The sequence below is a fragment of the Coffea arabica genome, chromosome 1c, assembly GCF_036785885.1.
Source record: "Coffea arabica cultivar ET-39 chromosome 1c, Coffea Arabica ET-39 HiFi, whole genome shotgun sequence".
NCBI classification, from domain to species: domain Eukaryota; kingdom Viridiplantae; phylum Streptophyta; class Magnoliopsida; order Gentianales; family Rubiaceae; genus Coffea; species Coffea arabica.
Genome location: NC_092310.1, coordinates 46466025 through 46473099, shown reverse-complemented (window position 1 = coordinate 46473099; position 7075 = coordinate 46466025).

The window sequence follows — 7075 nt, the reverse complement described above, 5'->3', positions numbered from 1 at the left end:
TGCATTACGAGCTTAAAATGAATAAAAGGGTATTCTCATTTCGGGGATAAGGATTTACCACAAACAAAATCCCATAATTGTAACCATAAGCCATGATGCAAAAAAAAAAAAAAAAAAAAAAAAAAAAAAAAACTTGTCGCGCCCCATTTTCCGCGATGAAAGGGTTTATTTACAAAAAGATGTATTTTTTTATTTAAAAATATAAGTGCAAAAAAGGCCTTAAATGGGATTTTAAGAATGTGATAGTTTGGACCCAAATTTTTGTTTAAAATGGGCTTTTAAGAGAATAGAAGTCACCACTTGATATAGAGTTTAGGTGTACCAAGTCATCCAAAAATATTTTTAATAAAATAAAAAATAAAATAAAATCCTTTTCGACAATTTCAAGTCTTTGAAAATAAGAGAAAATAATTTTGAAAATCACGATTAAGAAAGGAAAGACAAAGTTTCAATTGGTTCAAATCTAAGGCACCCTTTCAACTTACTCTAAATTAATTGCGAGATTTAGTCAAGATTTTCCTAATTAGCTCTTAAGTTTATTACGTTTGGACGTTTCATATATAGATGCAAATCTAAACTTAAAAAAGATATCAAAAGGGGCAAAATGTCCATTCAAGGTTTAATTGGTACCAATTGTATTAATTGCAAAATCCAAAATAATTTCTTTAAGAGGTCACGAGTATGCAAAAATGGGACTCAAAAGAAATAGGATTTATAATGTATATATAGAATTATACATGACCAAAAGATTGGGATGCAACATAATCAGTACGAAAGACAAAAACTCTTGACATAATTTTCTTAGGGTAAAAAATAAAAAAGTCCCCTGTGATAAATCTAATATATAGAAAAGCCCCCCGTGATTTTAAAATATACAACACGACACCCCGTACTTTAAACTAAATTGTAAAGGTAACGAAATTCATTAAACTTAACGGAAATAGATGAAATGATCAGAATGCCCTAATATAATTAAGCAAAAGACAGTTCAAAAAATCATTTGTTTTATTCTCTAGATAGAGAGAATTAAGAGTTAAGGGGTAGAATAGGTATATTTGTTAAAATTAGGTATAAAATTTTTTTTTTAGGTTTTAATAAGTCATTTCCGTTAAGTTTAACGGATTCCGTCACCTTTACAATTTAGTTCAAAGTACGGAGTGTCATGTTGTATATTTTAAAACTATGGGGGGCTTTTCTGTATATTAGGTTTACCACAGGGGTTTTTTTATAGTTTACCCATTTTCTTATAAAAGGGTTAATGGGATATTAAATCACCCATTTTTCATATTCAAAAAGTGACCCTCTAATGTAAACAAACAGATGAACAAGCTTATTTCTTCTAATTTTCTAAATAAAATGTGAATCTAAATGATATGGTTCACACATATAGAGGGTAAGGGAATAATATAAGAAAAAATATCATGCAAATTTGAAAAATGGCCTAAAATAAGAAATATGCATGAAAATGCAATGAATGACACACAAGGGATGAATCTAATGTGTAGACAATCTTAGGGCCTAACGTTGGACTAACTCCATTTTAGAAATTCTCATTAGCATTGGATTAGCAGGAAAGTGGAGGGAGAAGCCACAACTCGCGTTAGGACTAGTATGGTGACGTCAGGCATTCATAATACATAATAAAACAAATAAAACATGAATTAAAACAAATAAACATGTAAGAGCACATAGCACATAATACATAAGTATAATATCTAGATACAAAAATTCTATAAAAAAAAAGCGAATAAAACATATAAGCACATAAGTCACATAAACACACAAAATCTATCTATTACAGCTGAGACAAAACTACAATGTAAAATGGGAGAAAATATTATAAAATAAATCAATCTATCCTATCTATTACATTTGTCTATCTAATTATAATTTTGTAAAAATAAATAAAATTATTACCTATCTATTACATCTTGAGGTATTTAAGCACCTCCCAAATAATTACAAAATTAACTAAACAAACATTAAAAAAATTGAATAAGCATTTGAATTAAATAAATAACAAAAATCATGTAAAAACATATCAACATATAGGAGTATGTAGGAGCAGATAAGAACATATAATCAAAATTAAGGGCAATAAGGGTACCTCCCTTTTGAAATAGTGACTAAATGAGATAAAGTCACCCTATCTATACTCAAAATTAACAAAAGGATTATGGTACCAATTCACTTAAAATTAAAGATAATAAGTACTAGATTCACATTATTATGTTAAAAAATGTAAACAAACTCAAAACACTCAAAATTTACAATTTAAATGCATGCAAGAGAAGTACAATTAACAACTAAAGGAAGGAAACAATTATAATTGAAAAATCAAAAACTATTAGGGACTAAATTGTAAAAATTGGAAAGTTTTTAGGGTCAAATAATAATTTTTCAAAACATTATGGGTCAAAATTAAATGAAGATAAAGTTTATGGACCAAAATGTAATTAAATTATAGGCCTAAACGAAAGCAATTAAAATTCTTTAGGCCACAGTAAAATTACTCAAAAGATTGGGAGACTAATTGCAAAATCCAGTTTCTATTTTAGACTGAATATAAATAGTATAATTTTGGGGCAGAATCCAGAAACAAAATTGGGCCATCATCTTAGGACTTGGGCCGGACTATTCAAGTCCAAAACAAAAATACAGGCATATTCATGAAAAAACCAAGCAAGCCCAAAGAATAATGGAAACTTAAATAGAATGGAAATTTTTGGTTCCAAAAGGCAACCACAAGCCCAAAGAGAAAAAAATGCAATCCCACCAAAAATTTAATAAAAAAAAATCCAGCCCAATGCTTTTTTTTTCTTTTTTTCTTCCTTTTTCTTTCTCTCTCTTTTTTTTTCCTTCTTCCCTCTTCTTCTTCTTCTTCTTAGGTGGACTGAAGTTCAGGTTGCCGACGTCCATGGCAGACATCGTTGCTGCCGTCACTGATCGCCGGCGATCTCTTCGGTCATAAAAACTCATCAAAATACACTTCCCCACTCGATTTTTTGCGTAGAGTCCCTTTTCGGGCTTGGTTTTTCACAAAAATGCACGAAAAGGGGTCAAAATGGCAAAATGCAGCCACGGTTTTATTTTTAAACATCACTAAAATCTTCACCAAAATTTATAAAATTTATACCAAAACACTCCTTGTGATTTTTACAATATAACTATGACCTTAAATTAACAAAAAAAAAACCCAATTTAATTTGGTTCATGCATATACCACCTATTCACATAAGTATATTGATATTTTATATCTTAAATCTTTGGCATGCTAATAGATCCAATGAATTTTTTGACATGCTCATACTTTTCTATACAATAGTATACAAATTTGGGATTATAGGGTTTATAATGGTTCTAGATATGTTCAAACTCATCTCTTTCAAGGACTCAAAAGGTAAGACAGTAGTTCACATGGGCAAATACCTGTGTGTGTGCGTCAGAGAGAGCGAGACAGAAAGATAAACCTGCATGCCTGATACCTTGTTTGAGTTCAGACGAGTGATGAATTTCAAAGAGCAATAGGAAAGTGAAGGAACGGCAGCAATTGCTGGTTGAAATGAGAAAGTACATGGATAGATTGGCATTACGAACTTAAAATGAATAAAAGGGTTTTCTCATTTCAGGGATAAGGATCTACCTAGGGCTGCAAACGAGTCGAGCCGAGTCGAACTTTGGCCTTATCGAGTCGACTCTTGACTTAATTTCATCGAACTCGAATTCTAGCTCGAGCTCGACGAACTGGTAATTTTCAAGCTCAAGCTCAAAAAAATAAAAATTAATTATTTTATTTTTTAAAAAATAAATAAAATAATATTTTTTCTTAATAAATAATAAAATATTAAGGATATTTATGTAATTTTACTATTAAAAATAAAAATTAAAAAAAATAAATAAATATATATACTCGAGTTCGCGAGCCGGCTCGCGAGCTAACGAGCTTAATGTTTTGAGCTCGAGCTCGAGCTCGACTCTGGCTCGACCAGCTCGAGCTTGAATCGAGCCGCTCGCGAGCGGTTCAATTCGTTTGCACCCCTAGATCTACCATAGACGAAATCCAATAGTTGTAACCATAAGCCATGATTAAAAAAAAAAAAACACTAGGATCCATATCCAAACTTGGACCCCATACATTTGCATTTTTAAGACTACTTTGGGCCTTGGATGGTGACAAAACACCGGACACCTTTGAAACATGATATTTACCCCTTCTACTTTCTAGCCCAAAAGTCCAACAAAATTTGTCGATAAGAAAGGATAAAAAAAAACGTATAATCTACTCTTATGGTATGTTACTAACAATAGGCACATAAACATAGGTCAAAGAATGCTTAATTAATATCAAATCATTAAAACTAGATCAAACAGAAGATCTATCCTCATTTAAACAAGCACCAGAGCAGCAAATGGTCAAAACAGATTCAATGCACCCCTTACTATCACTTAATCTGCTGAATACACAATTGTTGGTTTAATCACCTCTTCTATTCCTGATTAAATTTGCAATCAGATTTTTAATGCACCCTTATTTCTACAGATGTCAAGTGCAATTTCATTTTTCTTGAAAGTCACACTGTTAGTTCTTGTTGTTTTGTTTTATGGCATCTTAGTCACATTAAAGAAGCACAGAATATGATGTTTATTGTGCATAAGAACAGCTTAATGGAACATAAATTTGAAACTTTCAAATAAGACAATTTGAATACTTATTTGCTAATAGTACTAGGGTTAACATGTCATTTTCAAACTAAAAGTGATGACATGAGGAAAAAGCCTGCTGATTGGTTCTTTTAAAACCTTACACATCAAAATGTAGGGCAGCTCCATATAGTATCATGTATGAGCGAATTTTCATGTTGAAGCTAATGCACTTGCCAGCATGCTTTATAAAGAACAACTACGATATCTATGCATTACAATTCTTGGTGAACTCTTCGTGAACAAAATGTAACCAGATCAAATCGAAGCCAGCATGTAACTTGTGGCAAGAAAAGCATCTACTGTTCAGCATTATACAATGAAAAAAGGACATAGGCAAGCCCAAAATGTATCCTTGCTCTTGGAACTCTCTTTTTGGCAATTTAATTGAGATCATGAATGGCAAATATCTACCTGTTCAGCAACACAACATGTATTTCCAAGAAATGTTTTGGAACAGAACACAGAAATAATTAAATTCTCTTTCAATAATTTCCAACAAAAAGGGAAAAGAATGGAAAAACAAATAAATGCTTCAGATTCATTCCTCATTCACATTCATCTTTACATATCGGTGACCATATCCATCATTACAATGACAACCACTACTTGTAAAAATTACAATTTGGACCCTTTTAAAGTTAGTCTAGCAAAATACTCTGTGTAAAGGCAAACCAAACTCAAAAGAAGAAACAAAGAAAAGAATGTATCTTTTGGTACACGATCCTCTCACTAGTAGAGGCTTTTCTGTCTCTCTCTCTCTCTCTCTTGGGATAAGAGCTTTCCCCCCATTGTGGAAGCCACAAACTTTTGAACCTATCCCAACCCAAAACTCAACTCAAAATTCAACAAAAGTGAAGAAACAATCTACATTGTTGTCCTCCTTAATGGAATCAGCATAAATGCGATGCTTTAGTTATCGTAGTAAACTTCCTTAGGTAAAAGAAACAGCAGCAAAAGTGATAGCGAGCCACTAACAACAAAGGATAAACAAACAGGAAAAGGAGTAGATGAGGTAAACCTGAATAACCACAGAGGAAGACCCAAATGCTCTGATCGGCTAAAGACAGGTGGTTTACTGCTATAAAGCTTTTATTTTAACTTGCTTTTCTCTACCTTCCGTCTTTAACATTCATTAGGTTGTCATTTTATGCTCTGGTTCTGCTTAGACTTCCTTGACTTGTGTTGCTTTAGAAAACTCTTAGGAGTTAAGACTGCTTCTTAGTCGAACTCACTCTTGGGAGGATTAGAGAGTTGTTTGTTTGTAGAGGTCTGAAATTTAGCTATTAGATCATTAGTATTAGTATGGCTGAGGAACTTGGGAAATAATGCATAAGTTTGCACTATCCAATAAGGAAAGGGGTAAAACAAAGCTGGATCTGGGTGATATGGATGCAGGAATACTGGAATGTCAAGAAAATATTGTTAGGAAGATTCAAGGGAAAAAGGTTATAAACTACACAGGGATAAAAAATATTGTCACCTCAGCTTGGAACTTCCCAAAAGATTTGAGAGTTTTAGAACTTTGACCTAATATATTCCAGTTCTTAACTCTAGATAGAGAAAACAAAGAAAAAATCCTGGAAGGAGGACCCTGGATAATGGACAATCAGATGTTGGTGTTGAGAGAATGGTACGAAGGAATAGAAGATGATGAAGAAGCATTTAATCTAGCTCCATTATGGGTTTAAGTGTGGAATCTCCCTCTTCACTGGATTTCAGAGTCTGCAGGCAGAAAGATAGGAGCAGTGTTTGATGAAGTTAGGGACGTTATAATTCCTCAAATAGGAGGCAAAAAGGGGAAACACTTGAAGTTACTGGTAACAGCTGAAATAAGCTAGCCTTTGCTGAGAGGGACCACAGTGCAGGTGCTTGAAAATATTAAATGGGCAAGCTTCAGATATGAAAAATGCCCAAACTTTTGTTACAAGTATGGAGTTATTGGTCATAGTAAGAGAAATCGTAAGGCAAATATTACTATAAGCAGATAACAAAACCAAAATCAGTTTGGACCTTGGATGAGAGTACAAGGAAACAGAAGTGTACCACAGGAGGAAATTAGTCATACTATATGGAACCCAAATACGCAACACTGGGGGTTTAAGAATGGGGAATTGGTCAAAAAAGCTGTAGAAAAAGGGAAATGTTAGGAGAGGGACAATAACTAGAAGAATGAAAAAAAGGTAACTGATACAGAAGTCGGGAAGGACTTACAGCATACTACAGCAAGATGTCAAGATAAAGGACTAAGAGGAGGAATGGACAAGCAATAGAGAACAATAAAGGACAAGGTTGCCTTTGAAAGGCTACCAATTCTGAAAAAAGGAGAAAACACAGCGGAGATGAGTAAGGGACAAGAATGGAAGATACAAAA